This window comes from Gopherus flavomarginatus, unplaced genomic scaffold (genome assembly GCF_025201925.1).
Source record: "Gopherus flavomarginatus isolate rGopFla2 unplaced genomic scaffold, rGopFla2.mat.asm mat_scaffold_386_arrow_ctg1, whole genome shotgun sequence".
NCBI lineage: Eukaryota > Metazoa > Chordata > Testudines > Testudinidae > Gopherus > Gopherus flavomarginatus.
Genome location: NW_026115073.1, coordinates 41,712 through 49,274, shown reverse-complemented (window position 1 = coordinate 49,274; position 7,563 = coordinate 41,712). Strand labels below are relative to the sequence as shown.

Sequence of the window (7,563 nt, the reverse complement as noted above, 5' to 3'; positions counted from 1 at the left end):
ACACCCGAACACTAGCTCCAGGCACCCCACCCCTGGGACCCCCAACCCTTGCTCCTGTGGCCCCGTCCCTGGGGCTCCTAGCCCTAGCTCCAGGGTCCCTACATGTGGGAACCCTAACCCTAGCTCTAACGGCCCTTCCTGTGGGGCCCCTAACCCTAGCTCCAACGGCCCTTCTCGTGGGACCCTTAACCCTATCTGTAGGCCCTGTACCCCTGGGTCCCCTAACCCTAGCTTCAGAGGCCCTACCCATGGGGCCCTTTACCCTAGGTCAAGGGGCCCTATGCATGGGTCCCCCAACCCTAGCTCAAGGGGCCCTATCTCTGGGGCCCCTAAACCTAGCTCCAGGGGCCCTGCCCGTTGGACCCCTTTGCCTAGCTCCAGGGTCCCTTGAAACACTTGGGAAAATGTGTTTGACTGTTCAGGCATTGGGAGCTCAGCTAAGAATGCAAATGCTTTTCAAAGACTGCGAAGACTGTGGGATCGCTGGAGTCCTCAGTCTCCCCTCCCTCCCTCCATGAACGTCCATTTGATTCTTTGGCTTTCCGTTACGCTTGTCACGCAGCACTGTGCTGAGTCCCGGCTGTGGACTCTGTCTATCATAGCCTGGAGATTTTTTCAAATGCTTTGTCATTTCGTCTTCTGTAACGGAGCTCTGATAGAACAGATTTGTCTCTCCATACAGCGATAAGATCCAGTACCTCCCAGATGGTCCACGCTGGAGCTCGTTTTGGATTTGGGACTGCATCGCCACCTGTGCTGATCAGAGCTCCATGCTGGGCAAACAGGAAATGAAATTCAAAATTCGCGGGGCTTTTCCTGTTTACCTGGCCAGTGCATCCGAGTTCAGATTGCTTTCCAGAGCGGTCACAAGGGTGCACTGTGGGATACTGCCCGGAGGCCAATACTATTGAATTGCGGCCACACTAACACTAATCCAACATGGCAATACCGATTTCCGCGCTACTCCCCTCGTCGGGGAGGAGTACAGATATCGGTATTAAGAACCCTTTATATCGATATAAAGGGCTTCATTGTGTGGACGGGTGCAGGGTTAATTCGTTTTAATGCTGCTAAATTCGGTTTAAATGCGTAGTGTAGACGAGGCCTAAGAAAGCGGCTGTTTGACCCACAAACAACGACAAAGTAAAACCTGCAAGAGCAGCCTTTCAGTTCAGAGGCCTGAAAATAAGATGTTACTAATAACTGATGAAAGAGTTACAAACGACTCAAAACCATACTCAGAATAAACCAAATGGGAACACAGACAACACCATTTTTCTTCACTGCTCTTCAACCACGATATTCTCCCCATAGGGAGGTCCACCGCTCCTGAGGGTTCAGTGCCACTGTAACAGGGTGATGTGTGCAAGGGATGGAGGAAGCTGCTATTCCATCTCCCTAGTCCAAAAATCAGTTTAATAGCTAGTCCTGAGATAGAGGAAGTATCAGTTATTAAAGTCATAAGAACTAATTTAACATTGTGATTCCAGCCAATGTTAAAATGATCTAACATTCAGGTAAATAGAAACATTTCTAGTCCTCTGCATAGAACGCTCAAATGATGCAAAAATAGCAAGTTTGCTTTAAAAAATCATAAAAGGGGTGTCATCCAGAATCTGACACTTGGTGAAACGTAAGTCTAGAACACACAACCAGTTTGGGGATTGTGCTCTGCTTCTTAACAATCTGCCCTGAGGTTGCCACTCACAGTCACAAGCTACTCCAGATGGCTGGGGCCCTCTCATGGATCAGTAACTGGTTAGCAGCTTGGAAAGAAAGAGTAGGACTAAATAGTCGTTTTCGCAGTGGAAAGGGGTAAATAAAAGGCTTCCAAAGTATGAGACAAGGCTACAGACATTAGGGCTGGTCAGTTTAGACAAGACCGTAGAGCACCAGTTCTCAACCAGGTGTCTGCCAAAAGAAACCAGGCTTGACCCACATCCCCAAGCCACCAAGCCTACCTGCCTGCATTGAAGGGGGAGAGAAAGGGCACAACAAAAAATTGCAGCATCAATGCAGAAGAGAGAACTCTTCCCCTGCCATTATCAGTAAGGGTTGCCTCACAGCCACTGATTCCCTGAACAGAAATAGCAAAAGTCCAACCACAATTCTACTTACTTTCCACTACAAGAGATATTGGGTGGGAGCTGCTCTCTTGAGACTGTCCTGCTGCTGCCCAGGCACGTGGCAGACCGAGCTTGGCCCGCAAGCCGAGGGTTTTGATCGCTTGAAGGCCCAGAGGGAAAAGAGACAAGTGCTCGTGTATCAGAGAATGGCTTTGATCCAATGACCTCTGGGTTATGGGCCCAGCATGCGTCCGCTGCACCACTCTGCTGGCTCTTTACTCCCCCTGCCACCCAGCCACCTCTATCTGGATTAGTGCCTTACGAGCTCTCACGCTGGCAGGCATATGTGCCGGCTGCTAGGCAGCTGCCCTGGTCACAGGCTTTTACAGCTTCTACAGGGTAAAAAGGATCTATTTGGGGTTTGGACCCCATTGGGAGCTGGGTAGCTGAGTGCCGGAGATGGGAGTATTGCTTAAACTGTTTTCAATTAAGCCTTCAGCTCGTGGGGGATGAGGTTCAGCCTTTGATCCGTGTCTGCAGCAGGCAAGCGCCTCTGGCTCAATCGGCCCCCACCCTGCCCCCACTGTATTAGCAGACTAAAACCTGGAGCAAAGGCACACGCCTTGCAAGGGAACAGGAGCCGGGATCTCGAACAAATGTCAACATTTTAGTAAGATGACGTTTAAAGAAGAAAAAGATGTACGGTACAGCATTTAGGTGTAGAAGTTTCTGGTGATCAGGGAACAATGTACAGATTACCCAGGGGGTGCAAAGTTCGGTTTAAGATCGGGTGGCGTAAGGAATACAGAATCTGCAATAGCCCTGACTGGGGGTAAAAGGTTAACGTACAGACACTGAGTTAGGAGGGTATGTTGTCCATGTGAGGGCTACGTTCAGGTGTGGAGTTTAAGAAGCGGGTACGACAATGAGAATGGATTCACCCGCGTTTGGTGAGTTTTAACATTCAGTGTTTTTTAATCTTTTCCAACAATCTAGTTTAAGCAGGGTCTCTATGAACTCTACCCTGCCATCTGTTGGTGATCTGTTGTAAAGGCCTTTTGGGCTGATGTCATTTGCATGGTTACACCCAGCACAGATTGCATGAGGGGAGTGCTTGTCCAAATGGTCATTTCAGCTGCTGTGGGATCCCCCATCTCTTTGTTATTGGGGCAGGAGTAATCAAGTGTATTTTCCTGTTTAGTTTGGATCAAGAAGAGAGTAACTGTACCTGGCATTTGAGGCCTGAGAGCTTGCCCGTCGCCTGGAAAGGACTCATCATTAAGGGGTATGGGTTCCAAACCCCGCCCCCTTCCCAAGTGTGTGGGAAGTAGGAATAGATTTTTGTTCTTGGTCTGATTGATTTTGTGTTTGGTGTCTAAAGACAGAGGTATTTTTGAATATCTTTAGAATTGTTGTTAGCACTGAAGTTTCTCATCTTAAAGTTATGCTATTAGATTTCTTCTACAGTATATTTTGGTGCTGAAAAGTAAAAGGTTGCTTTGTGTATGCTGTTATGGAGTGAAGTAACAAAGGTTGGTTGCAGAGAGGGTGCATGTGCCACCCCAGCTGTGGTCCCAGAGTCCAGAATTTGCATAAACTCACCCCCTTACCTGTGACTAACAAGCTTGCCCTGCTAACTCTTCCAGCAAAACAGGCCAAAGAAAGTGTATGCAAGCCCTGTACTGCAGCCCCAGTACTATTTTCGGTTCCTTCCCACAGATCTTTCACTCCGCACCAGTCCAGTTCCTTGCTGTTGCTTGTCCAACCACTGCGTGCATGTGCTAGACCGGACCCTGAGCTGATTCCTGACTGTTGTGCTCCATACAGCCTGGCCTGTCTGTGTCTCTGTGGTGCAATGGGTCAGCACGTTTGGCTCTTAACTGAAAGGATGGTGGTTCAAGCCCACCCAGGGACAGTGATAAGCCTGTGCTACTTCCTTGCTTTCCTGCGGGCAGTGCCAGCTTTAGGCCAATTCAACCAACTCCCCTGAATCGGGCCCCGCACCCAAGCCCTACTGCTGCACTTTACTAGGGTGGCCCAACTTCCCCAGGGGGCAATTTAAAGGGCCTGGGGCTCCCAGCAGGGACTGGAGCCTCAGGCTGTTTAAATTGCCACCAGAGCCCCACTGCTGGAGACTTGGGGGCTATTTAAAAAGTCTGGGGCTCCCCTTGCTTCTACCGGCCCGGCCCTTTAAACAGCCCCCGGAGCCCCGCCACTTCCCCAGGGCTCCCGCGGCTATTCAAAGGGCTGGGGCGGTGGAAGCAGGGGAGCCCCAGGCCCTTTAAATAGCCCCCGAGCCCTGGGCTGCTGCTGCTACCTTGGTGGAGGAAGGGGCACTTACCATACAGGGTAGGCTGTACCCCCTGTACCCGCACCCCTGCCCACAGCCAGCCCCTGCTGCACCCCCTGCCCTGCCTGCACCAGCCCCGCACCCCGTGCCCTGTCTCCAGTCAACCCTTGCTGCACTCCCCTGCCTTAAGCCAGCCAGTCCCACACTCCTCTGTCTCCAGGCCTGCCAACCCCTGCGCACTCCCCTGAGGCCCTGCCTGAAGCCAACCAGCCCACTCCACCCCACATCCCCCTGCCTGCTGCCAGCCTCTGTCAGCAGCCAGTCCCACACACCTTGCCCTGCCTGCAGCCAGCCCATTTGCAGCCAGTCCTGCACCCCCTGTCCTGTCTGCAGCCAGCCCCTCACGCCTTGCCCTGCTTGCAGCCAGACCCTACCTCCAGTCAGCCCCTGCCCTGCCTCCAGCCAGCCCCATGTCCACTGGTGCCCTGCAGTTCCCAGGGCAGTAACCCTGCACACATGCTGCAATGAGAGGGGCAGTGAACAGCTGTGACCCACACATGTGCACAGGGTGACCACACAGCAAGTGTGAAAAATTGGAACAGGGTGGGGGTAATAGGATCTTATATAAGCAAAAGACCCCCCAAATCGGGACTGTCTCTATAAAATCGGGACATCTGGTCACCCTAGCACACCCCCAGGGAGTGGCGGGGACCCACACATGTGAAACGGAGCTCATTTCTAGTTCAGGCCCATCTTTTTAAAAAAGAATTTTAGGTAGGGTTAACATACATCCGTATTTTCCTGGACATGTCCAGCTTTTTGGTTCTTAAATAGACAATCTGGGAGAAATTTTTAAAAATATGGGTGTATGGTAAGCCTATTGGTACAAAAAATACATACTGTGGCACATCCCTTAAATCAGAACTTTTTACAGGGAACCGGCTGCTAAGAAATGAAAAGCTTTTATTTACATGGGTTTTTTTTTAGTCATCCCTGCTGGGGCCCCGCCGAATATGTTCGAATTGGGCCCCGCACTTCCTAAAGCTGGCCCTGCCTGCGGAGAGCCTCAAAGGTCCCATTTTGCTGCCTCTTGGCCTCAGTGCGTTCAGCTAGTGGCCCAAAGACCGGGCTGGATGTCATTCAGAAACCCATCTCCCAGCAGCTGTTCCAGAGGCTCAGGTTTAATCCTCAAGGCCGAGCACAAAAACTTTCAGCCAGGAACATTTCGCTCTCTCCCCGCCTCCGCCCAAGTGGCAAAGGAGAAGCAGACGAGACACGCCGGCTCAAAGACGTCTCCCTCCCACTTCCCTGTAGGCTGTGCAAAGCTCTTGGCCTGCCTCACGCCTTGTCAGGAAAGCGCGGCCATGCTACTCACGCCTGAGTCACGTCCGCAGCCTGGCCTGCCCTGGCTGACGGTGTGCAGAGCCACGCCCGTCAATGGCAGTTTGAGTCAGGAGCCTAGGCTCTTTCCCCTGACAACCACACACACAGCACTGCCTGGTGTCCCGAGAGCCTCCTTCCTGTTCTCCCGCAGCACACGCTGCCTGCCAGTGTGGGTGGGAAAAGGGGACCAGGAAGTACTGCAGCCTCATTCCAGGACAGGAGGCCCTCGCCATACCCAGGCCTGCCTCTTGCCTTCAGTTCAGGTAGCCTCATGGCCTAGGCTCTTGGTGCTCTGCTGGTCACTGCCTTGCTGGAAGGCCCTGAGGGAAAAGAAGCAAGCACACATGTAGCAGAGGATGGCTTTGATCCATTAATCTCTGGGTTATGGGCCCAGCACACTTTTGCTGCACCATTCTGCTGGTTTTTCATGACCGCTGCCACTCAGCCACCACTATCTGGATTAGCACCTTATACGCTCTCACACTGGCAGGCAGATGCGCAGTCTGCTAGGCAGCTGTCCTGGTCACAGGATATTACAGCTTCTACAGGGTAAAATGGATCTTTTTGGGGTTTGGACCCCATTGGGAGCTGGATAGCTGAGTGCCAGAGACGGGAGCACTTCTTAAACTGTTTTCAGTTAAGCCTTCAGCTTCACCCTCACCTGAAAAGTACTCACCATTAAGGGGTATGGGTTCCAAATGCCAAAAGCATGTGGGAAGTAAGAATGGGTGTTTAGCTGTCTGTGGTTGTTTTAGTTGATTTCCTTTTTGCTGTTCCTGGTGTGTAAAGGCAGAGACATTTTTGAATCTTTTAAAATTGCTGTTAGTGCTACAGTCCCTCACCTTAAGCTTATGCTATTAGATCTCTTCTGTGATATATTCTGGTTCTGAAAGGTGAAAGGTCGCTCTGTGTGTGGCATTATGGAGTGAGGTAGCAAATGTTGGTTGCAGAAATGAGGCATGTGCCACAACAGTCCTGCCCCCCAGCTGCATTCCCTGAGTCCAACCTGCAAAATTTCCATGCAGTCAGAGTGGAAAAGAGCATTTTACCTAACTGTGAAGTTGCTTACAACTTTCAGTGTGTAAGTGAGATCAGAACCCCCCACTCTAAGTACATCTAAAATTTATACTTAACTATTAGTGATCTTAGGTCTGTAGCATAGAACTGAATTTGTACTACAATTACAAAGAGCTTTATTTTTAAACTAGAAAAAAAAAAGCCAAAAAATCTGCAGTTAGAAACTTCAAAAAAAACCCATAGTACTAAATTTAAATATTCATTTTCAACTTTTTTTATTTCACTATGCTTTGGAACCCATGTCCCTTGCCTAATGAGATATTTGTAGGTTCGGGTGACTCCCAAAAGCATGAACTGCTAAGGACCGTTCTACTGTCCTTGATTCATTTCAGCAGGATAACTACACTTTATTACTCCTGCCCTAATAAGAAAGAGATTGGGGATCTCACAGCAGCCGAAATGACCATTTGGACAAGCACCCCCATCATGCAATGCGGGGTGGGTGTGACCATGCACATCAGCAACAAAAGACTTTTACAACACATCACCAACAGATGTCAGGGTAGAGTTCATTCTGACCCTGCTTACATCCTCCCCACAACCAAGAATTGGTGCTCCTGGTAAATCACACTCCCTATTATACCAAATCATGGGTATTGAATGCTGAAGTCACAGCTAGCAAAAGTAGCCACCCATCTCTGCCCTGCAGCATCCAGCTTAGCCCTTGTTAACACATAAGTCAGTGGATTGTTCTCTGTCCATACCTGAAACTGAGCACCACACAAGTAGTCTCCAAAGTTCTCAGTG

The 7,563-nt window shown here is 50.4% G+C and overlaps 1 non-coding gene across 1 annotated transcript; it reads left to right on the top strand.

The window, feature by feature from the left end:
• The first annotated feature begins 3,907 nt into the window (after window positions 1-3,907).
• Window positions 3,908-3,981, top strand: TRNAK-CUU (transfer RNA lysine (anticodon CUU)). The gene has a single exon. It is a non-coding gene; the product is annotated as a tRNA-Lys (tRNA).
• The last annotated feature ends 3,582 nt before the right edge of the window (window positions 3,982-7,563 follow it).